This window comes from Oxyura jamaicensis, chromosome 6, assembly GCF_011077185.1.
Source record: "Oxyura jamaicensis isolate SHBP4307 breed ruddy duck chromosome 6, BPBGC_Ojam_1.0, whole genome shotgun sequence".
In the NCBI taxonomy this organism is placed as follows: Eukaryota; Metazoa; Chordata; class Aves; order Anseriformes; family Anatidae; genus Oxyura; species Oxyura jamaicensis.
This window is the reverse complement of record NC_048898.1, coordinates 19,549,609-19,576,602: the sequence shown is the minus strand read 5'-3', so window position 1 is coordinate 19,576,602 and position 26,994 is coordinate 19,549,609. Positions and strand designations below refer to the sequence as shown.

The window sequence follows — 26,994 nt, the reverse complement described above, 5'->3', positions numbered from 1 at the left end:
CAGGCACCAGCCCCAAGGCAGGTGTTCACCCCATTGATGTAGGTGTTGTACGGGAAAGGGCATCAAAATTGACCGGGGGGGCAGAAAGAACCCCCTCAGCTGGGATTTGGACTCCAAATTTACTTCTGGTGCCCAGCTGCTTGCAGCACAGGATGGGAATGCTCACATACGTAGCATATTGTGAGAACTGCCCAAAAAAGGTACAGTGAATATTTTTTGCTTGTGGTGTGATTTGACACATGACATAGCACAGCAAGCTTCCAGGCCCAAGAATGCGATCCGAGTAGGTATCTGATATAATTAAGGATGTATGACTTAAGTACCAGCTCATGGCAGCAGTCTGAAGTGTTTCCACTGGACTGAGATACAACATTGTGGTTTTGCTTCCCATATAGGGAATTGCAATATGTGCTAAAAATACTGTTGAGCACATGGAAATACAGTGTTATCACATGTGGAGGGGGAGAGGGAATGTCAGTCCTGGTAGAAGCACCCACTGAAGAGGGACAACTTAGCACTGAACATTTTAAGGTGAGCCTTTTTGTATTGCCAGCAAGATAAGCTGGGACTAACTAGGTTGCCATTCTTTATCCCTCCCTCTCCTTTGTCCCTCACAGGATGAGACATGATCTGTTTGGAAGCAAGTCATAAGTAAATAAAACATATAAAGGTAAGCATGTGCACCATATTAAGTCTCAGTTTTCTGCCATACATTTTATTTCTGTAACTACTGAGGATGTTGTTTTCCTCCCTGTGTTTAGTCACAAGAAAAGTCATTTATTATTTATCTGTATATAAAGTCACTAATCTCTGGAGAAACATGGAAGGGGATGCTTGATATGCCAGGATTACAGTGGCTACTGCTCTCCTCCAGCCCGTGATGTGCCCTGGCTCTGCTATCCCAACTCTGGGTGGCACACAATGACTGTGATTTAAGAGAGCAGCCAGAAAAGTAGAGTTGTTCTGACAACCTTTTTAGAAAAGGTATCCATGACCCTTTTTGAAATGCTGATTACAGAGAGCAGCAGCCGCTGAATTATTTAAATTGGTACATTCAGGTTCTACATTCATATAATCAGAAGAGAGGGAGCAGAGAAATTTATATGCAGAGTTACTTGCGAAGGACAATAAGGCAATAAACAAAATGTTTTGGATAAATAACAAATTAACTAATGTGATCAGATTTCAGCCTTAGAGAGCTATAGAACCAATTCCTGCCCATTTTACTCATATGAATAGTTTCATTAAGAGCAATCTGCTTCTTAGTAAATTGCCAGTTATAATAAAAACAAACTTATTGCTTTACTTCTTTATTGTTCTTCATTTTAATAATTCTAGTCATAACCATTAAAACTTGTGCTTTTACACTCCTGTGTTGCAAAATACACTTCAAGCTACTCTGAAAACCCCTCAGTATCCTGATTCTGTAGGACCATGAGTTTGGCACCCACAGAAGAGGTAGAGCACAAGTAAATACATCCAGAACAGGTGCACGAGAGGGATGATGCAACTGTCTATTCCCTCTGCCCGCAGGAGTAACACAGCCCTGCAGAGCCATAAGGGTGGATCCAGAAGGTGGGACTCCAGTGAATTCCATGCCAAAATGTTGACAGCATCTGATGCATGCGAGAGGTATGCTAAGTACCCAGAACTGCCTGTCCTGCTGAACATAATACCATGCAGACACCAGTGGGGCTAGATTTGAACACAGTAATCATTTATTTGGGATAAAAACAAGACTTACAAATGTATCTGAAAGGTGCATTCCCAAAATCAACAGCCAAACCTGCACAGCAATAAAGGTTTTGTAACCTTAATAATTAATTTGGAAAAGTTACTCTCCCTTTTCTTATACCATAAATAGCAATATTAGTAAAGTATAAGTGATATATATATATTTAATATTACCTTATTTTTGTCACATTTTAATGTTTACAATGGCTCTCTATGCTCCACAGACCAAGAGGTGGCTAGGGATGTATTGATTAAGAGCAATGAGTTTTCTGTGGAAGAGGTCCTGTCCTGTCCTGTCCTGTCCTGTCCTTTACTTCCCTTCCCTTTCCCTTCCCTTCCTTCCCTTCCCTTTCCCTTCCCTTTCCCTTTCCTTTCCCTTTCCTTCCCTTCCCTTTCCTTTTTCCTTTCCTTTCCTGTCATAATCTACTCAGGTGAGTAGCTAGCTTAAAAATTATGATCTTTAATATGCGTGTGTACAACACTTACAAAAACCTGAGAAGATGAATTGGCTGAATTTCCTATGATGTTGTGGGTAACACATCGTCCCTAAACAACAGCACATTTAGGAAGTGGCTGGAAGTGTTTCCTTCTGCCTGTGAGAGGTGACACTCCAGACACCTCTTTTGTGCCCCTTCTTCACAGCAGCATTGCTGAGAAGGTGACTGGCTCTGTCAGCAGAGCAACAGCTCTGGAGGGAAAGATTTCACTTTACTGCCCCTACAGATAAAAGGGGGAAAACAAGGTAAAATGATGTTAATTTGGATTTTTATCCACGCTTCCAAGTGTCGCACTTGAGAAGCCAGCAGAGTTGTGTGCAGGCAATATTCATCCATGTTTCTGGAGTGCCTAGAAACCTCAGTTAGAAAGCTGTTGTGCTGAATGTTGTACAAAATTGGAATAAAAGGGCAGTCCCAAAGAAAGCTGGCAATCTGTATGTGATACAAAAGACTATAAATAAATGCTAACAGATGGAGATAAGGAAATAATTTTGTTATAGGCTGCTCAGTGATCCGAAGAAATAGTTTGCAGGGAAGAGAAGAGAAAAGCTTCCTGTTTTCTAGCAAATAGACTGTTTCCAAAATAGGACTTTGCTCAGTATCTTTTTACAATCTGGTTGGAAATTCCCCAGTAACCTTAAGTATGTTTAGTGAGTTTGAAGTATTTCATCTTATACTTCTTGCATGCTTGATGAACTCTTGGGTGGCCATAAACTGGGATTTCTGGATTAAGGAGGGTCAGGCAGTCTGTCCTAAGGCTGAATACGGTCCTGTTGGAGTTCCTTGCAGTACACTGTGGTGGTGCTCTGCATCCAGAAACCTCTCACCTTGGGCTCTGGCATAGATTTTTCATAAGAATCAGCCAGAGGCAAGTCTGCTGCCAATGTCCATGGGTCATGGCAAATGCATCCCAAGCAGAAAAGGTCTCTTGGGTCTTTGTATCGCACCAAAGATGACACAGTCCTCCTCCATACTGGTGCTCCTAGATGTTACCACAATACAAGTAAGAATAATTGATGGAAACAGATTGCTGAACAACTGGAAGCACGGGTCAAGGACACAAGACATCCTTGCCCCAGTAATTTTCCATTTGCTCATGATGCAAATGTCTCCAGTGACTATCTGACTGTTCCCGTGGCTTGTTCCAGTCTTGTGGGCAAAGCATTATCTGTGATGAACTCGGGGCTCATGTGAGCTGAGCTCACGTGGGAAGGCAGATTCCAGACAACCAGTTCATGTCTGTAACTCCGCTGATGGCACTTCCCTAAGTTGTAGTACTGTGCCCTTTAGTTTCTGCTGCATAAATGTAGACACATTTAATCCAAGCAGTTCTGCTTAAAATTGGTTGGCATAGTGGGGTTTCTGCTGAAAGATGCTTGAAAAGGGAGAGAAAAAGTTAGTGATATGAAGTGAAGCCAAACTATAAATGGTGTGAACCTTGTTTTCCTTTTCAAAGTAAAATTAAATGTATGCAATCATCTGATTTAAAATGCCAAGATGCTTTTGAAATATATATAAAATGTTTCATTTTAGTAAGAAGACATGCTGAAAATCTTTTCTGCTACCAAGTAGACATGTGGATGACATTGGCTGGCAGCCTGTTACAACACAGTACAAAGGGAATTTTTTTTCAAATATTGCCACAGTACAAGTTTTTTTTTTTTTTTTTTTTTTTTTTTTTTTTTTTTTTTATCGAGATCTTATTACTATAAAGTCAGTTGACCGAGAAGAATTTCTCATGTTCTGGGTGGTAATAAATCTTTCAGAACAGTGTTAACCAACACCTCGGGTAGTCTTGCTGGTTCATATTACTTTATACCCCAGAATACAGATTGCTGGAATGGGAAAAGGAGCTTAGGTATAAATTTCAAACATTTCCTTCCGAGTTCTGGTCAGCATCATATGACTATGTAAGAGAAATACCAAGGAATTCATTGTTAAGATAAACATGGTAAGCTCCATCTCAGGGTTTAATTTAAAAAAAGAAAACAAACCCAAAACAACCCTCCTTCTCCTCTCCCCCTCCTTATTCCCAACTCAGCGTTCGACAGACTTTGTGAGAAGTCTTGGAACAATTTCCCTTTTTGACACTTCTAATTTAAATGACTTACTAGAAATGAATATTTCATGGCATATCAGGACTCTGTTCTTCAAAGCTTCATCTCTTTAGTGCTAATTATTTCAACAAGACTTATACTAAAGGCAAATCCTGTCACTTCTCTAGATTGTCTGCATTTACCGTATAAAACTGGCTTCATACAACAGTTAAAGTTCTTGTTTCTGGTGTTTCCTCATTTTCACTTTTTAGAATCCCCCATTTAAGGAAGTGACACAGTTTAAAATGACACAGGGTTTGGAAACCCTGCAGTTAACCAGCTATCCAGCTATGGTCTCATTAGCTAAAAAAAAAAAAAGAAAAAAAAAAAAAGGCAAGACTATTAAAATTTAATGCCTACTTCCCTCACTCTTCAAGCTTAAACCATGTATTGCCTGAGCAAGACAGCAAGGTCTGCTTAGACACCTGTATGTGTGAAGCTGAGAAACTTAGTTTCCGCTAGATGTCACTTCTCTTGTCCTAGTAAAAACACAAGCAAACAAAAACAAAAAAACCTTCCACCTGTATTAAATTCGCAATTTACTGAAACCAGAGGTGATAAAAGAACCTTCTGAACCCAACATTTATGCAGAGACTGTCATTTGATCAAATGCAAAGATGTGCAGTACAAAGCTGGGAATGTTTTCCATGTACCTTGACCAAGGTCAGGACAACTCTGTGTACAACCAAATCTTCATTTACTGTTACTGAATGCTGTTTCAGACACACTTTTGGAGGCTCTTGTCACAGTTCCTTCATATGCTGTGCACATTGAGGAAAACACATATAAGGTAAAGTCCAGGCTTTTCATCTTACCCTTTGAAGATCCTTCTTCTTCCTCTACTCATACTCAACCTTCAGCAGACCATTTCTCATTAGCTACAACTAGAAAAGAGTATTCCTGTGTGCTGGCTTCTGCCTGACCTTCACAGACTAGCTGAGCATCCAGGTGGATCCTTGCATTGAGAACCTGAATAACAAAAGCTGGCGGGAATGGCCTACAAGAACACAACATGAGGGCTCAGGGCGGCATTCTGCCTGTCCCTTGCTGGTATAGTCCTCCAGGTGAGGACACTAAGTGCTTCAGGTAGCTCTGTGTTGCCACAGCAGACAAAAGTAAGACCAGTGCAGTCAAAGAGCAGCAAACAGTACTATCAACAGTGATAATAACTTCTCAAGGCTACTTGTTGGGTCACTGAACAGCCTGAAGCTGAAGAAACACCTCCAAGGAGAACAGTGCTGGAGTTTCAGATTTCCACTGCTTGTCCTCCAACATCTGAGTGGATGCCCAAGATCAATTCTTTTTAAAATTACTATTCTCAGGAACCAAACTTCACTGCTTCAGATAATCCAGACAGCTTTTCCCTCAATAGCCACATATGGCCATTACTCACACACACTACATTTTCTGACTGAGAATTGGACAGCTCTTAGCTCTTACTGGTTCCCAAAGCCAGTTTCCCAGGTGCCTAGCATCTTTATTCATAGTACTCAGACATATGAAATAATTCAAGTTTTATGAAGTGCTGCTTTCTGTAAGGATGGAGTTATCATCACAAAACAACCTGCTGTTTATTATCAGACCCTATACATTTTGACAAGTTTATTAGTTTTAGATGTGGAGCTTAACTAACTCCCATTCCTTGACTATTTCAACAGTGACTTTGGCCTCTTAAATACTTAATTAACATGATGAAACAACAAACTAGCTGAAAATAAAGGAAATGTTGTGGGATTAGCTCTGTATTTAAATGGAGCTCTTATTGTATTATTTAGCGAACACATGGATAAATGCCTGTCAGGTGGTTCTTTTGAGAGAACAGAACACATAGGACAATTTGGGGGGACATGGTATGATCAAGATTAAGTCTTTTAAAGCAAAAACCCTCATGACATTGTAGCGGGGAAAAAAAAAAAAAAAAAAAACTACTACAACAACAACAAAAAACAACAAGGCATAATATTTTCCATCCGTCCATAAAAGCTATTGCAATGACTTCTGCAACAAAGCTGAGATGGTATCTGAAGATAGCCATTTGGAGCTCTTTGCAGTGTGGCCTTAATGTTTGTATGTATGAAACATCCTGATGTGCACAGATGATATTTAAATGCAAAAGACTGTTTCTCTATTTTAGATAATAAAACATTTAAAGGATTTTCACAGCATTCAACAGGACTATATACAAATGAGAGGCAGATCACAATACCTGTGTTCATAGCTATTTAGCTTTTACTGCAGCGCTTCTCATTTTTTTTCCTCAGTTTAATCCCACTTCTGTTGGGCTTGTGACCATATAAACTATATGAACAATTGTACTTCTGTCAGGCTGGTGACCCTGTTGGAACTGCCAGAATCTCACTGGGCTGATAAATCTGTTTGATAGCTGCTGCCAGACATAACAAGGACATCCACCGATGTCAGTGAAACTATTTGTGAAGTGAGGCACCACTCAAAGGGATATCTCACAGTTGTTCTACCTGCTAGGAGCTTGGAGTTAGGGGAGCAACAGCAGACAGAAACATTAAAGCACTTTTGTGTGGTTAACAACTTATTTTAGGATCACAAAACACAGGAAAGAGGTAGAGAATATAAATATATTAATTAGGTAAAGACTAGATTACTGAAAATGGTTCTTCACATGAAAGCTGAAGCACAACAATGAAAAAAATATATATGTTCCAGCAGAAAATCCATCACTACTTACCTCCTTCTGGTAATACAATCATAGTTTTGGCTAAGCCCATCATAAGACTTAAATGAACTGGAAAAGAGAACATTCTGTTTTGCAACTGTTAAAAACAATTGAATATGATGTTAACTTCTCCATTGGTTTTGGCAGCAAGTCCTTTCTCCTTTAAACTGCTATGTACACACTTTCTATGCTTTTGTAATAGGGACTTTAAAAATACATTAATTTGGCTTGGTTTGCGTGGGAATGACGCAATCTGGACAATGTGGAGAGCAGTGTTTGAAAGACATTGTTTGCAAGGTTGTACTGGGTGACAGCGGCACTTGGATCTGTCAAAAGTCTGAAACGCTCACTTGCTCTGGAAAAGACGGGGACAAAGGGAAAGGAGGTGATGCTGGTCACTGGGCTGCTGCTCCAGCTGCAGCTCCTGAGTCCTGCTGGCACGTGGCCAGGTTTGTGGGGCAGGCACAGAGCACACCAGCTTTGTCTGTCAGCGGAAACCCCAGAACAGATCCGATACGGAGCAACAATGACTCTCATTTCATCTGCACTGCTTAGTAAACAAGCTTGCTTAACTAATTTTTCTTTAATCATATTCTGAACTAAAGTAATTCTTGCCTCAGTGAAATTGGAATAAGAGGAATCTTCTAAAAGCATGAACAACTGATAAGATGTGAATAAAAGAACTTCCATGTGTATGTGATTATTATAAATGTGACTTCTCTTTTGAATAGAGTACTGTAAACAAATACATAATTCAGTTTATTAACTGAAATTGGCTGAATTGCCATTTGAAAATAAGATACACATGTTGGCAATTACCATACTTCACTACGGGTTAGGCCTTTAGAAAGCATAGTTCATATGTTTGTCCTGTAGAAATCATAACCTTTTTGGCTTGCCTCAGTAGAATATTTTCAGAAGCCTTTTTTTTTTTTTTTTTTTAAATATATATATATATACACACACATACACAAGACTGACTACTGAGCCATACTGAGACCTGGGAGAGCAGATTTAGGATCTATCATTTGCATGGTTCGGGTTAGCAGTTGGAAAGGTAGATAGATTTATTTCGTTTTATTTTTTACAAGAACTTTGAGACAAGGGCTTCTCCACTCAGAGCTAAGAAAGAGAAGCCTCAAGAACAGCAGCAGCTGGCATTCAGAGCACTCGTGGGATGACCGGGCCAAGCTCTTGCTCCCTTGCTTCGCCCATGGCCTGTTGTCTTGCTGGTGTGTAGGCCACTGGCCATTTTAGAGCAAGCTTCTCTCAGAGTGACAGCTTTCTCCTTCTGGCATGCAACAAAAATGTGAATTTAGTGCTTCATGTGGGTTGCTCTGTGCTGGGATGTACTGGTTAGAGTGGAGGGAGCAAGCGAGGTCCTAAGGAAAGGAGCAGTGATACAGGCCTGAACCAGAGCACCGTATTCAGCCCAAACAAATGACTGTTGTTGCAGAGTTTGGACAGATGGCTGGCAAAAACAGCCAGAGGCAATTCAAAGATAATATTCATGTGATGTCCCACTTCCCAATGTTAAGGAAATGCATGTTAATCCACGACTGGCATCAATCCAGCACTAGGCTAGGACATTAGAAGGGCACAGGCAGTAAGCAGGGACATGTCTGCCTGGGGATGATTATTCACTCTCACAATGCAAGGTCTTTCTGTAGCAGATGTAGAAAAAAATAAGAGGAAATGCTTTTTTTTTTTTTTTTTTTTTTTTTTTTGTCTTCGTCTTTTTTACCCTGTAAAATTAAATTGTCGAACTCACTGTTGCAGACTGGTAGGTCATAAGCCTAAAGAGACTAACGAGAAATTAAAAAAAAAAAAAGTGAGTCTGTCTGAGACTACTGAGCATGGTAGCCAGATTACAATCTTGGATTCAGAAACTTCCCAAACTACCAAAAGAAGTGTCAGGAGAAGACCATGTAGGACTTCTGGCCTTTGCCCATGAGAACTTACATGCTGCTTTCCCTTCCTGCATCACCTCAGCAAGAATGCATACTGTAGGTTTTTCAGCAAGCTGAATCATGCTTCAGATGTCAGATTTGGTAAGTAACGTTCAAGCCAATAACTGAACATGAACAGCCATCCACCTCCCCACCACAGAACAGAAACCTTCCTGTCTGCCTTCACTCCCACCACTGGCCCGGAGTGTCTAAGCAGCACAAGTGCCTTCCATTTGATGAACAGGGGAACTTTTATGGGAGCACCACGTTTCTAGAAAATGTTTGAAATCTCCTCTCCTTCACTCTCAGTGTGAGGTCAGGCAGCAGCTGGGCTATGGCTGAGCTTTGGTCCAGCTTCCCAAGGCCCAGTGGCATTGCAGGCTGCCCTGGTGGAGCCTCCACATATACCCTGCTTTGTGCTAAGAAGTTCTTTTGCCATGGGCAGAAACTCAGGCCTCAAGCCTCTGCTCCAGGCCTGTGGCAATTTCCAACACATCCAAGCAATGATGACAAAGCGCTCTGCAGGCATTATTGAAGCAATAAATCTTGGGTGGTATCAATCCCATGCTAGAATAACTAACACACAGGCAGGAGAAAGATAGACCTTACCTCTCCCTGTCATGCAGCCTAGAAAACCAATGAAGTATGACAACAGATATGAACAACAGCACAAATAAACCTCCATATCTGATTGACTACAATACCAACAGCTCACAGTTAAATGAGTTAGAAAAACATGAAGATAAAATGTCAAGTTTAAATCTAAAGGAACTAACTCTGTCCTCAGCAGACATTCTCACATAGCAGCTCCTTGACTAGGGAGCGTTATTAACTTCAACCAAAATTCACCACATTTACTTTGTGAAGGATTCCCCCCATCTCGTGAAGGAGCTATGTCAGCCCTGTCCCTCCTTCCAGCACAGCACAAGGATGGCCATGCAATGGCTCAGCTCAGTGTGCTGCACTTCAGGCTTCACTGGGGGGTAGCAAGACATCACTTCCCAAGCAAAGCCTGAGATAAAATTACATCAGTGGCCATGCCAATCTCCACCTGCCCTGAGCAGGTCAATAACATAGGAAAGATTTTTTTCCAGTCTTACGTTACAGCTTTCTCCCAGGTGCCAAAAAACTTCAGATTATTTTTGGGTTTGGTGCTGCTCCTAGTGTTACTTTTCAATAAAGTTAAATAAATTGTCATTTGCAGAAGGAATGAGGTTAAAATTGAACCTGTCATAAATCTTACTAGAAAAATCTGTTCAAATTACATCAGATGGAAAGGTGTTCTGGAAATTCCCTAAAGGACCTTAAAATACAGGAAGGGGAGAGAGATGCCATCTAGTCAGTCCTCAGTTCCTACCCACCACTCATGACTATGCTAAATGACAAAATGATTAGATTAGAAGGGGTCAGAAAGCATGGGGGAAAGAATAATGAGGGAAGGTTCCAGAAAAGTGAGTTTCCACCTCTCTCTGTACTTCATTTCAACCTACAAAGCCAAAGATTGCTTTCTTGTCTTTAGAAAATGAAAGAAAGCCCCACCTTGTTTTGTTTGAAAGTGTGATTTTTTCATACTAGCTATCTGCTTATCCAAGCAGAAAATTTTAGATAAATGTTTGCTAGTGGCTTTTTTCTTTCTTTCTTTCCTTTTTTTTTTTTTTCTCTCCTCTGTAGGGGCAAATAAAATGGTTGAGATATTTATTTATTGGAAGAATGACAGCCAAGTTGCTGCTATGCCTCTGGGTTTGTGGCAGTTAATAGGTGACACTAATTAAAAATTATTGCCTTGTAAATTGTTTCCATTACCAGCTGAGTTCACATGTTGGAGGGGCACAAAGGTGAGTAGGGCCACGGCATTCAATGGATTTCTCAGGTTGTCAGCCAACACTAGCACTATTACTGCTATTTCTTTCTTTCCCTGAAGGACATGCACTGGAACAGAGCTCCATCGGCCTTTGCAGCGCGAGCATGCATCTCATAGCATGGCAGCTCCAAAGTGCTGGCATTGTGATTATCTCCACTTCTGTGTGTCCCCATCTTTGCAGCATGCTGGGCTAAGCCAGGAGCCAGCAAATGGCTTTATCAGCCTGCCGGAGTGGATTAGGAGGACATCACAACTGAGGTTTCACAGGAAGCCCCAACAGGCTCGTATGAAGTGGTAGTGGCTCTGGCATTCAGGGAGCAGAACCCATGGCCCCAGCAAAGGCCAGGCTGCATTCATGCACCCAGGCTTTACAAACAGCTGTCAGTCACTGTTCAGATTTAGGGGACTTAGATGGGTTTTGGCAGCTGGCCCCCAGTAGGCATTCAGGGAACTGGATGGGACCAGGCTGTAACCAGACTGTTAGGAGATGCTGATCTAGTAACTGCTGTAGGGCCAGAGCCCTTTATCACGACCAGCCCTGCTCCCAGAATTGCCGTGACAGAGGGACAGAACCATTCACCTTACTACCTATGGGGTGTTAGTTTCATGGTTTGCACAAGGTATCACTAATAGGAAGTTTGGTTCTTGCTCAGATATATCTGCAGGGCTATGAAGCCTGGTGTCTGGCACTACAGAAATCATATCAGAGATGAACACCACCAAAACTGACTGTTTTAACTGGCCATGCTGGAGGGGTTTTCAAATCTGAAAACCTTTGCATAGGGAAAGGGAAACTTCTAGGTTTCTAGCTGGCAAAAACATTACCTCAAATAGAATTTAAAGAATTTGGATGTTTAGTGCACGAATGAATCGACAGGATCACAAATCTACCTTATCCTAAATACCTAAAGAATGCTTCTCTTTATTATTCAAGGACCCTTAGATTTTAGTTTTTATATTTTCAAATTGTTGAATTTCATTATGGTAGGAATTGTACTGCTGTCATGTGGTTGACTCTAGCAACCATTACTTTCACTAAAAATAATGGAAAAAAAAAATTAGATACGAACCTATTTACAGAAACAACCCCCCAGAACTGTAATTCCTAAGCCACTTTCTTTGATACAGCTTGTGCAGTGCCCCATGAAAGCCATGAGGAGATCTAATAAATCCTCTGCAAAACTGAAGAAGGCAAGTAGCAGAGAGAAGACACTATCATGGATCTACTATTGACAGCTTCTACATCATTCAAGCTTCAGCAACTGAGATTTCTTCAGGATCTATAGCCATAATTTTCCCTTTTCAGCCCCAACATGAACATTCTCAAACTGAAACGGTTTTCCAACCAACACTGCAGGGGAATTAAAAAGGGAAGAAGTCATTTCTCCCTTACATAGTAAAGCAAAATCCATAGTGAGGAAGACCTTACAAATATGTCACTTTTATACAAAATTTCCAAGAAAAGAAGAGTGGGGGAACAAGTATAGTACATGGCTAAGGAACGGTCTTTAAAATGGATAAAATATTATATAACTTTCAAAGATATCTTAAGCAGATATTATTGTTAAAATGGCTATAAGAAGCTTGTGCTATTGTTCCAACTTTAACTGGAAACAGAATTTTGTCACAGGGATATAACTGTTGCTGTAAATATTTTACATTGGAGAAATAAGCTCTTAGTAGCTAATAAAAACATGTATATATAAATACAGTGCACTGCCCAGGTCAGCATTACATTTCACCTCTGATTTCCTTTTTCTCACACCCTCTGCACATTTCTTTTTTGCTGAAGGCTATAATCCTTGAGAGAAAAGGTAGTGAGGTTCTGCACTAGCATGGTAGTCTAAACCTATCCTTTTTTTGCAGATCAAGACTTAAGAGTTTAATGATTTACAAGACAACACCTCTGCTTGAGGCTTTCTTTCACCTTTCATGAATTAAAAGTACAGGTCTTTGGTAGAAAGTGGAGTCTCAATGAGATGAGAGGCATTGCATACTCCAGTATATTTAACAGAGAGCAGCATAATAAACGCAATTTGGGGACCTTATGTGCTGCTCATTTCTTGGTGACATCAATTTAGACCTTTAAACAGTTTCTAATGCTTACAACGTTCAGCATGTTACAGCAAGCTAAAAAAAGAGTAGATTATGCATTCTCTCAGGAATCTGTCTAAGGAAGTTATGGGTGTAACTTCGGCTCTCTTTGGCGCTGGTGAAAGTCTGGAGCAGGAAGTATTGTGGAATGTCCCTGGGGAAACTTACAGGAACAAAAGCCATAAAGTAAGAGAAACTATAGGTAAGAGAACTGATACAAGTCCTTAGGAAAAATGAATCTCCTACTAGACCAAGTGTCTAAGTGAAGACTCTTTTCCTTCTGGAACTGACAGTTTATTGCAGAAAAAGAAATGAAATACTATAGCAGTGACAGGTTCCCCAAGAGCGGTTCCTGGGACTTCTCACGTGGAGAAGGAGCAAGAGGAATTTTCTTTTTGTGTTTGGCCACTTTGTTAGTTATGGTTGCAATGGCAACTTAGGCAACAGAAAGAATTTCTGAACTAGTCAGGATCCTGTGACTGACCACTCTTTTGTGATTTATATAAAATGAGTGGGACTCCAAAACTCTCCCTCCTCACCACTGATCGATCCCAGAGGTGCTCTCACAGCAGTGCCATGATAGCCCTGCTAGGAAGATTCATTACTAGCAAACATGGGTCAGAAGATGTTCAAAGAAGTCATGCAGCCTGGAGTCTGACTTCTTTTTCTAAAAGTGGAAGTTAAGCGGTTAAGTTTACTGTGAAACAATATTTTCAGTTTTTTTTTTTTTTTTCTTTTTTTCTTTTTTTCCTCTGAGTATTCAGAAAGTCTGGCTTTGTTTGCAAATTTAGACCAGAGAACAAACAAGTAATTTGACAGCTTCTGCAAAACCATAAATTCGAAGCTGGAGGCAAATATCAGGATACTTTCTTGCCTGAACGTTATGATCCAGACTGCATCAAGTGGTGGAAAGCTTGTGGGTAAAGCTCAGCAGTGCTGTTTTGCCAAGTGATTGTGACCGACCTGGTTCTCTGGGCTGTGCTGACCCATGGCCAGGCTCCAGTGCCTCCACCAGGGCGAGGGTTCTGCTCCACAAGCTTGCAGGAGGTGGTGAGCAACCAGCTGCCCTGCAGGCTCCTGGCCTAAGTGTAGCTTCACAGTCTGCAAGTGGAGACCAACACCTTCACTTCCATATAGCACTGGGCTCTGCTCTCTTGTAAATACATTTTTTTTTTTTTTCCCTGCTATGGTAGTAGTGGTGACAGAAGCCAAGATATTACATGATTATTATGAATGGAGGGTCTTAGCCTTCGGAGGGAGGGGGCACGATCTCTGAGTAGGTCACAGCTCAGTTTTGCAAAGAATCATGTTAATCATGTTAAATTTCTTTAGGGAGCCGGGAGACTAGGATTAGTATCCTTGAAGCTCTTTCTGCTGCATTTTTTTTTTTTTAAGTACAGAGTTCATTGGAGTAAGAAAATAATCAGATATGTATCTAATGCCAAAATTTTCAGTGTCCAATATTTTAGATGTGTATTCTGCAACAATTCAAGCCTCAGGACTGACTGGTCCAGGTAGCCCTAATAGTAATTTCTTAATAATATTACAACAACTCCTCAGGATGTTCCCACATTAAAGATCCCCTGCTGGCCCAGGGAAGAAATAGAAATTCTCCCTCCTGTGTACAAATCTTTAGGGTTTTATGTGGACCTAAGCATGTGAAGAATACAGCTTTCACCCACAGATGGCGATGAACACAACCTATGCTTTCAGAAAGACAGCAAATTACATATTTAGACTCGAAGAAATGCCAACATATACCCTAGGGAGAGGGGCTCTGTGTTATGTTGAGACAGCATAATCAATCTGGCATGAAAGAAGTGAGAGTCAGATTGGTATAACATCTGCCCATTCATCAGGCTCCTGTGCAACACAGAAAAGTGCAGACTCCGACAAGAACACTGCCTCATCCTAAAAAGGCAGAGCTGTCTGCTGGCAACATAGTCTGGATGCCTTCTATATGAACTAATGCAAACCATCAGGAGAGCTGCTTCTGTGCGGCTGAGGAGCTGTATCATCTTTCCATCAATAACCAAGTATGATCATCTTTGCAGGATTATTCATGCTGAGTTGCACAGAAACTCTTTGCTCGTATTCGAGTAGTATGAAAATCTCATGTTACAAGAAAAGCCACTTACTGATGTCCTGGGTTACCCTCTGCATCTCCTTCAATGTGAAAGCACAGTGAAAAAAACCCACATTCGTCACGCCCGAATAAGAAGCGTTATTTCTGCACAGGGAATATAAAGTTGTTGCAAACATTTGATTTATTTTTGACTCTGTAGTAAAATGATTCTGCTTTTTAGTCTGACTTGTCAGGACCTTCCTTTGTTTAGATTTAACTTGATATGACTGCATCCTTCAGAAATAATAGATGTGCTTTGGAACAGAAGCCAGCAGCACAGAAGAAGGGCAGCTATCCAGACAGCCATACCTCTGCCTACTGCTTAGTGGAGATGGCAGGGTATCTGCTGATGTAGGAGCTGCTGCTCCCTTATTTTGAAGCAATCTCTTTATTTCTTGATATATTTATAACATTCATATCCACTACTTTAACTTGTTTTAGGGAGCGCCAGATCTCCCTGCTGACGTCAGGAAAAGCAGCTGAAAACAGGCCAATAACAATTTTTAGGTTTTAATGCAGGCTCTGTGGCTGTGCAGAAAGGAGGAGATTTCTTGTTACAAGCACAAATAAGAAGAAAGTCATTTACAAGAAAGAAAGTCAGTAAATCATGTCAAAATTATCCATGTTTTACTGTAGCTCTTATGTTTTGTTGCCAAAAAATGATCCTTCCTGCAGCAAGATTTCCATCTGAATTATTTGGAAATTTGCTTAAGGACTGCAAGATGTGATGTTTACTCCAAAACTTCATTTTGGTCTATTTGCATTGTTGGCTTTTCTCATTCAATCAGAAACAACCAGCCACCATAAAATGAAAATGAACATTCAGCTACATCTACCACATCTTACTGTTTTGTCTCAATAAATATAAATGCCTATCCAAAACACGGTGACATTTAGGACTTTGGCTAGGGGTAACGTTAAAGCAACGTGTGAGCTTTTTCTGCTGCCTGCAATAATCAAATATGGCTCTACTGGCCTCCTAATCCCTCCCCATGCCCTCCTCCCAGGTTTCTTCCTGGAACAGGGCATTGTGGCATGAAAGAAAACAACAAATTGTGGTGAGGAAAGGAGGATTTGCTGCCATGCTCTCAGGTGAATAAAGAGTGCAACTGAGAAGATTCTGATTAAACAGTGATGTTTATCTCTGAGCAGAAGAAAAACTGAACTCATCCAACTCATTTTTATGAGATGGTTCTGTTTTTTATTATTTATTATTTTTGTTGTTGTTGTTGTTTGCTTTGTTTTGTTTGTTTATCATTGCTGGAGTTCCCTTCAGTTTGGCTACAATTAATTTTTGATTCAGAGGAGATGCTCTCCTTTGATCATCAATTATTCAGGAAATGAAGATGGCCCAGCAGGAAGAAATCCCCACCACAAACCTGCCAATTTTTCTAAGCAGCTCATTCAATTGTGAAGTTTTGTAAACGGGCAAGATATACAAGAGATGCATCAGATTATGTGTAAATATACCTCTACAGCCGATAAAACAGAAAAGAAGTTGAAATTTTGAAAGGTACTTTTAAAAATGCTTCTAATGAATGCATATACAAACAGCCAAGGCAAATAATGGTGGCCAGGTTAGGAGTTTCCCTTAGACCTGCCATCTCCTACAGATACTTTTCTCTACCAGCAACACACATGTACCAAACTCGTTCACCTCTCTGTCCCACACAGACAAGAACAAACGCTGACACATCAGCATTTCCCACAAGACAGAAGTCGTCAGCTATGGCCACCTCTGCACTTTTCTCCTTCAGAGGGAGGATTTCATTCCCCTGCATCTGTCTGTCAGCACACACCAACAACTGTGACGTATCTAAGTGCAGACACTCAGCACTGTGTATCCGAGTGCCTGCAGCTGAGCAAGCGATTCTTTCAGTGAGCTGAACTCAGAGCCTCATCCTGCTCGCCCTGAAGAAATGCTCCATCATCACTCCCCAGCTCGCGCTCTTGTTCTGCCATCCACAGAAAGCCTGAGAACTCACAAATGCCCACTTTGGGGTGAAAATAATTTGGAAGACACTCTAAAACAGAAGTTCAGGAAAAGAAGCCTCCTTAAACCCGGGAATTCCTATTTTTATTTATTTTTAAAATTAATTTGGAAGTGAACAAGCCATAGAGGAAAACTTATTTCCTCATCAGTTCTCCAAGCATGCTTAGGGTCCAGACTGTGGTTTGGAAGGATCTCACTCATCTTTAACGTCACTTGTAATGTGGGATTTGTTGGACTAAATGCCCTCATCCTGGTTGAGAAACAGATCTCTTATTTCACTCCTTCCTTTACTCCCTGAAGTTTCTATCATCTGTTCTCTCTGTGGCACTATGATGAGAGAATGCTGAGTCCAGTCCCAAGCAATCATTCTGAGTATGTATTTCAACATTGTTATGGTTAATTAACTTGTCAGATAGCAATCCGGGAGCAGTTGGATATATAGGTCCCTCAGGCACGCTGCATATTTTATCTTTGCCGTATCTCTAACTGCAACCGTAGCTGTGATTAGAATGCTGAGATTCACGTCCTTACACCTCACTCCTGCCTTGCCAATCCCAACTTCCATTTCAGCTTCCTCTCTCTGGCTCCAGCGGCAAAGAAAACAGGCATCAGTGACAGGGAAAGCCTGCCAACACAGCAGTGTGAGCCAGTGCTGATCCTTCTTCCAGTAACATGTCCTGGCTGAGCTTGTCCAGACTAAAAAGTCATTACAGCCAAACTTACACATCCCCAAAAACAGCCAGTATCAGTAAGTACTAAAATGAACAGCACTGTTGTCAGAAGTTTCTTGAACAGACAGCCTTAAGATTAATGCAGTAACTGGAAGCAGATTTAAGGGTAGCTTTTCCTCATACTGGAGGGCATTTCTAATGCTTAGTTGTACATGTACAATGTATATTGCCTTGAAATTCTCAGCCTTTCAGAGACCTGTTAGGGTCCATGCAATGAGGGAACTTGGACTAACTGAGCTGAAAGAGACAAAAAAGGATACAAGACAACATCAAAAAGGACCCAGCCAGGATTCAGGCACCTGTTCCCAGACTCTCCTTGCTTGGTTGACTCCCAGAACTGGAGAAAACTCTGACAGATACCTACATCCTCTGCTCCAGCATGCCCACGTACGCTGAGCTGCACCACCTTATGTGCCCTGAAGTGTCTCAGCCCACTGGGGACCGGGGACTGGTTCTGCATCAGCCTGGTCCACACCCAGCAGCAGGGCCTCAGCTCAGCCTGGTGGCAGGAGCCACTCGGTCACGGTGCCCTTGGCTCGCAGGTTGCAGAGGTGCAGACAAAAACCCGGGCGGCTGTTCAGAGGAGGACTGAGGGCTCACTGAAAGCCTTCACCGTGCTCAGGGCACTCCAGTGCAAGCAGGGAGCCCTGGCTATACTCTCTGCTGCCAGAAATGCTTGCATGTACTACTGATTAAGTGCCAAACACAACTCATCTTAGGGACAGGAGCCACAGCTCAGGACTCCCCTTTTCTCCATGAGTGCCCTAAGCATTAGCCCACAGTCCTGCAGCTTTTTTGTTTCTTTGTATTCATGCTTTCTGTCCTTTAATTAATTTTGATTTGGTGGCACACGTTCAAAAGGAGAGGGAAGGGTGTTCTTCCAGGATAAGCTGTTGCCTTGAAAATAGGACATGTGGATTTGAATTATCTTAGGCTGAGCAGGGACCTGAATGCAAATCTGCTGCTTTCTCTGCCAGTGCTGTAATTACCTCTTGTGATGGGAAAGGTGCACAGCAAACACTCCCAGCAAGGCACATGTTGCTCCTCGAAGGAACGGGCACTAGAGCCGTCCTCAGGGCAGACCCAGAACCAGGCTCCTTCAGGAAGGCTTCTCCTGGAGCTTGAAGCCCGTAACAGGATATTTTACTCAGGTAATTACATGGGCAGCTTCTGGCTGAGCACATAGACTTTGCACGACCCTTTACTCAGGCTTTCTGATTGCTAATCTGAAGTGTTAGAAAGTAAAAAACATTGATTTTGTCTAAATACACAATTTTGTCCAATACTACACTGACCTTAGGATTTGGGTGAAACAAACTGATATGTCTGAGTCTGAAAAGTGCTTTTCCCTCATAACATCCTTTCAGGTAGCGTTAGCAATAGATCTGGGTTCTTCAGAGCTAGTCAAACTGCAGACTTCACAAGGTTGTCTCTGGGCATGATCTTTGTGGAAAAAATGCAAACCTGTTCACAAGGTGGGCTTATATCACCTGCTGAGCTTTGGAGGCTGATGTGAAGGTGTTGGCTGATGACAGCTCTGGGAGCCCCTACTGTCCCAGGCAACCAGATGCCTAGAGGCTGGAGGGGCTGCAACTCTCTCAGTCCTTTAAACTTAGTATTCTGTGTGCAAAAGATCATCAAAAGCAATCAAAAAAAAACTTTACTGTGTTATGTCATGTTGATTCAATACACAAATTCTCACATTAGCTTTCCCTGTGCTTTGAGAAAAGTGTAACTAACAAAAAACAACTATGAAATTAAACTTCTTATGTCCAAAACCCAAGACTCTTATGGTTTGCTACACTTCAGTTGATTTACACTGAGAGTATTTCTTTTTTTAAAGTTCAATATTAACATCACTGTCCTGCAATAATACTTCACAGTAAGGTACGATTCACAACCTTATTTTTCTTCTAGGCCCACAGTGAATAACCCAGCATTACATGTTTCATGGTCTGAGTCATACAAATGTAGAAATTGATTACACAGAGGCCCTGGAATAGTCTCATTTTGCTTGTTTCAAGATCCACTGAAATTCATTGAGACATTTACAATCCCCATGAAACTCGGACTTCTAACTTGAAGCTTTTTATTTTTCCCACCTCCTGTCAGAACAGAGACTCAGAGAATGTAATGCATGCTCAGAAACGGTAAGAGCACTGAAAACCCCAGATACTGTCCAAGAAGTGAATATGTGATGAGATTGCTTAAGCTGGCTTTCTTCAAGCAGCGAACAGGTACTACAAGTACATGGGCATATTGCTGACTCTCAGCACACTGCAACCTCTGTGACAGTCGCTATTCCTCTACTTTCAAAGAATTCTGGTGTTTCATGAGGTTTCTGTTTACTGAAATCACCTCTTTTAACCCCCTAACATCGCTTTCGGTAGCAGAAGAACACAGTTGGATCCTCTCAGCACTTTCTGCTCCAGGATAAACAAACCCACACCCTTACCTTTATTCTCCTCTGTCACATGCTCAGCCTTCTCGTGAACAACCCCATTTTGGTGGCTTACCACTGAATTAGTCTATTAGTTTACTTGTCAATAGCTGCACTTGTTTCAAAACAAAACAGAAAAACACCATTGCTGGTCCTCCTACTGGAATTAAATCCAAATACACCAGAAAGCAGGAGGAAAGACACACAAAAAATGTTATAACTTGGGTTTTGCTTTCAAAAGTGGTCAGCTCCAAGAGTCAGTTGTGCCCCTGTTGGAACCCATCCAAAGCTGGAGTTAACTACTGCAGGAAATGGTGTGAGTCCAGGGCTGTTTGTCCTCGTTCTTCACACTGGTGTAACCGCCTGTATCCTCTCTGCTAAATGCAGTACCAACGTAGGTTGGTGTTTGCCATCTCAGGACAGATCACAAGTGATACTTGTCTGACTTCACTAAGACACCCACGGTGTTGGTTCCAGCTAAATGTAGCTCCTGTCTAACAGAAAGGGAGAAACTCAAGGCTAGAGTAAGTGTGGTTAGAATTAAAATGGCAATGGCAACTTCAAAGTCTGAATGTGCTGCCTGTGGAAAAATGTTGGTGGAAGACTGTAGGAATTTCTAGGCATGCAGGCCATTTAAATAATTGCGTTACTTGTAATAGTGCAGATTGTCATCCCTCTCTAAGTACTGTGCAACCCTTTTATGCAACACTTAATTGTCTTCTCTCCTTCTGTGGATGCTTAAATGGGGGCTCTGGGGCGGATCAATGGAGATGGTGGAGCAACCTCTGCAGCCCTCTCATTAGTCCTCAGGACTGGGCAGGATTTTCTGCACAGCATGTTCTTCTTCCCTAATCTCACAAGGCGAATTCGAATACATCCAATTAAGACATAGAGGAAGCTTTAGCTAGAAGGAAATAACCTAATTTGTATTTCACTGGAACATGAGGGTGATACATCCATCCTTATTAAAGCAAACAGAACAAGGATAACAGTGCTCTGCAGTCCAGGATCAGAACACAACCCTTACTGTGAATCAAGGGTTTAAATACCATTTTTACAAGAATCATCTTTAAAGAGCACCACAACCCTCACTGGCTAGAGCTAACTCCCTCTGATGTGTAGGGAGTTGTATTTTTGACATGTTTCGATGACGTGACACCCGTCTGCTCACAAAGGACCACCCTGCATGTCCCACTACACTTTGCTATGTTACAGCTTACTTTGTGTGTGTTTCACACCTTACAATCCTCCAGTTGTTGGCATTATTTGCAACACAATATGTCAATACCACTCTGATCAACCGGTTTCCTGTAATAAACTTTGGAAGTTACGTCTTTGAAAAAGTATAGGAAAACCACCTCAGAGATCAGTATTCAGGTGGACTGGAAAAGAATCCTTGTCACAGAAGAGACTCAGGAGTTTTTCCACTTGCATTAATGCAGTGCATGTTTCTTCCAGCATCAGTGGAGAAAGAAAATGACGTTGGTATCAGATGATGACAAATCGGCCAGAAAAAAAAAAAAGTTCTTTAAAAAACCCATCTCACTGCCTGTAATGGCACAGCAGCTTTGTGGAGCAGAGCACAGGCTGGAGGCAGGGTAAGGCCCACCCAGAGAGAAAGAGAGGGCGAGTGCTGGCACCTGGCACAGCCAGGCCACCGGCTCTTTCCCCATGCTGCTCGTGGCTCCTTGCAGCCCCAGGCATGCGGAGGGATTGCTTTGCTGCTTTATTTTTCCAAAGGAGAATATTGTGGCTGTTAGGAACATCTATACCATGCAGCAAGGTGGTGAAGATGAGTAATCCCATTGTTGCCTTTCTGGACCTCCCTGGAGGTCTGAGCACCGAGCACTGTGCTCCCACAGGGGCATTGCACCTGCACCAGCACCGACTCCAAGCCCCACTCTGGCCTGGGGACGTGTCCCCTGCATCAGTGCAGAGCTATTCTGAGCCACAGGCAGTGTCCTCATCCAACGCACCAGTGTTAAAAGCTTACTAAGTAAGTATCAGATTTCACATTGTTTCATTTACCATTTCCCACTCCTGTCCCAAGGCCAAGAACAAAAGCCCTGATGTAACTTTACATTTCTGATCCCCTCCCTCTGGGTTTCCACAGAGCAAGCATTGCTACTTCCCCTGCAGTCCCTCCAAGCCCACGTCGACACCAAGCCAGGCTGTGGCACCTCTTCAGGGTCAGGAGGAACACAAGAGCAAACAAGAACCCAACACCCACAGACTGGTAGAAGGTAGAAACCATTTCTGCCAGCTCTGGGGTGTACAGAGCCAATGACCAATACAAGAGATGGCAGAATCCGTCCTCTACAAAGGCTCACAGTAAATGCTAAAGGTCTGTGGTGAAAAGGCTGCTAAAGAAATGGTAACTTTAGCTAATCAGAGGGGCTGCTGCCTCGCTGTCTAAAACAAAAGTGTTTTTCTGAGAGATCTTTTATTTTGTTATTTTTTGGGGGGCCTGGACTGCCCTGTTGGATATGCCAATGCCATTCATAGAATGCAAACAAGTTTCTTTTCCCTTTCTTTTTTTTGTTCATGCCTTAAATGTATTGTGTTCTCCTTTATGCCTTTTTTTTTTTTTTTTTTTTTTTTTCCCTCTAGAAAAAGTAGATGAAGGTAAGTAAGGGATAGAGCTGCAAAACCCAGCATAAATGGATACTCAAGAACCTAGGGATGTTTTGCAGGTAGACAATTATTTCAGCGTTGTTTTTTCACTAGGAAAAAGTTTAAAAATTAAAAAATACTGACATTGGCCATTTCAAAATAGATTTTTCAGTACAAAAGTCAAACAAAAATAATGCTAGGGTCTTCTTAGTTTGGCACCCCCAGGTCAGCATCTCTCCCCCTTTCTTAGCATGATTCTGTTCTTTCCCTTCTGGAGATAAGCTGGGGGATTTGCATGCTATTTTCTCACTGACTCATTTTCCAAATATGGCAATTTAACAAATATTATTTCTGCAGGCAGCCATCCCCTTCAGATCCTTCATAAAGGAAATTACTCAATCAATAAAGTTAATTTTCACTCCCCCCCGAAGCAGCCACCCACCCCAGCAGATGTTCACAAACAGACTAAAACAAAGCCAGAAACCCACTCACATCCAAACATCCCTTGCCAATGTCCTCCTGCAGTTAACACTGAAATTAATGCTTTGTCTACAGTAGGAAGCAATGCAAAGAGCAAGGCCGTGTTCTGCTTCTTTAATTAGCGAGCTGAAATATTAATAAACAGCACTGATGAGCCCTGGTCCACTCTTGCTATGTTTACGGTCAGCCCGCTTCTACTACAAGTGCTGTGGGACAGAGGAACTAGTCTCACTGTCATGTTTCTTCCCACAAGGGGTTCCACACCAAAAAGGGAACAAGTCCTTACCTGGAGATCCAGAGGAGAGCCTGCAGCAGCCTTGCTTCGGCTGAGTGTGGATGGCACTGAGGAGGTTCTCCAAACTTCTGGAGCAGGGTCTGGTTTTGTGAGCCTGCAGCAATTAATGCGCAATAGCATTTGCCACGTGAGGAAAACATACAGCACCGCTCCTTTCACAACTGTTTCACTTGTAAAAATAAAAGTAAGATTCACTAATGGGAAAAAAAATAAAAAATAAATCTTGGTTTCTAAACTAGCCTGCTTTACAAGAACACGGTGTTAGTGGAGAGGACTCCAGACTTAAACTGAGAGAAGTCAGAACTAGGTTCTCCTCCAGTCTTACATTATCTAAAACTTTTGTCATGTACAATCTCCCTGATCCTAACATGTCAGCAAGGGCACCACAGAAGTTGGCCCCAGTTTGAGCTTCCTTGGGAGTCACACTTTGGTAGAAGGGGCATTGGCAGCCTTGAACAGGACTTAGTGAATGTGTTAGCTGGCTTTAGGTAAAGTTTGACGCAAGACGGAAAAAAATGATGGTTTAAATATAATGTTTAAGGAAAAACAAAAAACAAACAAAAACAATTGTTCTCAAGCTGTATGTCAAGAAAAGTTATTAACAATTAAAGCAAGCCTTCAGAGAGGCTCGAGGCACAGGGAGAGGGAAAAAACAACAAAAACTTCAGTTATGGAGTAGGGGATTTCAAGGGCAAAACAAGCATTGTGAAATGAATGAAAGGCAATACCAACGTAGAGCATCCCTGCTTACAGGGTGTAGGTGGGGAGGAACTAAGACCATAGGAGGTTGGTCTGTACTGTCCTTTGGGTTCATTCTCCATCCCACGGGCAGGACAGGAATTTCCCAGAGAGCAGGGGCTACATGGGGAGCGTGTCCCTGGCTTTGGTGCTGTGCTGGCAAGGAAGGAGTGGTTGTGGACTAAAATAACTGCGTTCAGACCTTAGCAACTACACATACCTGTGTCTGTTGATTTAGCAGCAATTTCCATCCTTGTGGACACAATTAGCACTAGGAGAGCCTGCTTCAAAGAAATTAACCACTGTAATTTGAAGCAGAGCTGTTGCTATTAAAAGGACAAAGACATTTCAATGACAAGCTCTTCTGGAAGAAGAGTTGAGAAGTCAGCACCTGATTTGTTAGGGGATCCAACCTGAGAGGACAGAAACCAGTAACACAGCACAGCTGGCTCCTCAGGCGGGGCTTATGGCACAGAGAGCAGGCAGAACAGTCTCTGTTGCTGGTAAATTAACTGGGAAAGCTCATGGCTTGACAAGCTTCTGCTGCTCAAACAGAATCGATAACAAAAGATGGTGAGCAAAGTCCTTCAGCTGTTTAACCAAATATCTGTGATGTATCATATCTAATGAGCTTAAAACATGGAGGTCCAGCACATTCCTGTCAACAGCTCCTGAATACCGCCTCCCTTTTTGTTCTGATTTTTGCAGGCTGTCAGGGTATTGGAGCAACTTACCTAAGGTTTTTCGTATAACTGCCCAGCATAAATGCTATCAGAAGAGCCCAGATCCAGCTACATCACCTGTTGAAAATAACAGATCCTGGAGATTAAGGATGTTTTTCAGAAATCTTACCACATAAAAGAGCTGGATGTGCTTGCTGGGTGTTGTTTGGTATGCTGCCTGGCTATGGAGCTATACTATTTAACTAACACCAAGCTCCTAAAGGTCACGACTGATGACAGACTGCACACAGATGGGCTTTCCAACCTTAAGATAACTCTCGGCAGCTGTCTCCTGCATTTAAGGTTAGTTTTTTGCCTTACCACTCTAAAGGCATTATTTACAGTTCAAAATCCTCACTTTGTCACATCTGAACCCAAGGAACAGCTGCTCTGTGCTGATCATTAACAGCAGTAAATTCTGTCCTAGTGGCTTAGGGCTCAAGTGTTGCCTTTGCGCAGGAAAAAGGCCAGATATTAATTAATATGGAGGACATCTATAAAGCCATTATTAAGTTGATTTTTAAAAAATAAACAAAAACAACAACAAAAACCCAGCTTCTTTCCTTAGCTTCTACTTTGATGTACAATTCAGTGAATTGTATTTTATGCCTTCTGTAGTTCTTTCTATTTAATAAGGCATTTTCCAGTCACAGAACCCTCTTCCTTTGCTGCTGCTATGTTTGCAGCCTCCCCACGCCACCGAAGGTCTCTCACTGTTGAGGGAGGATCTGTGCTTTCTCACCTTCCAGTATTGTTTTTTCTTGCCATTGACTTCAGAAAAAAATTTCCTGGGGCTTTTGGGAAATTGTCAGAAAGTAATTTTTCTTTCAGTGCAAAGCACAAGCTCTCCATATGCATTCCACGCTTGACAAAAGCACTGGGTGTGGGTGGCGGCCAAAGAAGCCTTCATCCATGTGATTCTGGAGATCCATGGAGGCACTTCTCCCATTCATTGGCACAGACTCCTCTTTTCTCCATGTCCTACTCTGGAGTTGGGCCTTGCAAACATCCCCACCGCTCTGTTGATAGCAATCAGCTGTGTGATGATAATTTGTCCCCATTTTTACTTGGAACCACTTCAGCACCTGGGCGTTGCTCTTGTACCCAGAGAAGTCAGGGAGAATCCTCCTGCTATCTCTTTTGTGACTTTTGTAGGAGCACAACTGGAGCATTTATTGTGCTGCTTGGAATGGATCTATGATGCTCTGAACATTCTTAATGCAGCCTTCATGGGTCATCACTCAAACAAAGCTGGATTTCTCCTCCTTTTCTGAATATTACTGATGCATGAGTAGATACAGATTTGGTTAAGCTTTGGTTCCTTAAATTAGAAATATACGTGTGCCTTGTGGTCTGTTGAGTTAGAGGTGCTTGTACCTGTGGGCTTTCAGAGATATGTATAATTGATCCTGCACTGAAGTGGAAAAAAACACATTTGACTTAGAGAGTAAACGGAAACAATCGTCAGCCTCTGTGGGGACTACATTTAGATAAGTTCTCCTAGCAGCAGTCTACAACCCAGTATGCTTTTGCTCTTGGGACATGGTATCTTTTCTTAGAAGCTACTAATAGTATGAAGCACTATCCAGTGCTTTCTCACAGAAATGTTTTATTTATATTCACAACTCTGCGCTCCTTACAACGTTATTTTCCACCGCCGCCACCCAAATACAGGTTCTTATTCCAGTGATCACTTGTGGGCAAGTGAAAGCAGACCAGACAACAGAGCTGCCTCACAACAGGTGGCTTTCCTTTCCCAGGACCTATGCTCCCAAAGCAGCCATGAACAAGCAACCTGTAATTCTACGGACTGTCTTGCAGCATATTTCACAGTCTCAGTCTCAGGCCTAAGGCTACACCAAGAAGCCTTTTATCTTCTGCCATAACCAAGGACACTTCCCGCCCCCCCCCCCCCCCCCCCCCCCCCCCCCCAT

The 26,994-nt window shown here is 42.1% G+C and overlaps 1 long non-coding RNA gene across 5 annotated transcripts; it reads left to right on the top strand.

Moving 5' to 3' along the window:
* The first annotated feature begins 355 nt into the window (after positions 1-355).
* Positions 356-23,798, top strand: LOC118168759. Of its 5 annotated transcripts, none has more exons than XR_004751782.1 (5): positions 356-531; positions 618-670; positions 1,534-1,632; positions 19,890-20,009; positions 23,559-23,798. It is a non-coding gene; the product is annotated as an uncharacterized LOC118168759 (long non-coding RNA). The 5 variants fall into 5 exon arrangements; XR_004751781.1 differs by having other exon boundaries at positions 19,885-20,009; XR_004751783.1 differs by lacking the exons at positions 19,890-20,009; positions 23,559-23,798 and adding exons at positions 1,959-2,039; positions 9,724-9,733 and having other exon boundaries at positions 359-531.
* Positions 23,799-26,994: the final 3,196 nt, after the last annotated feature.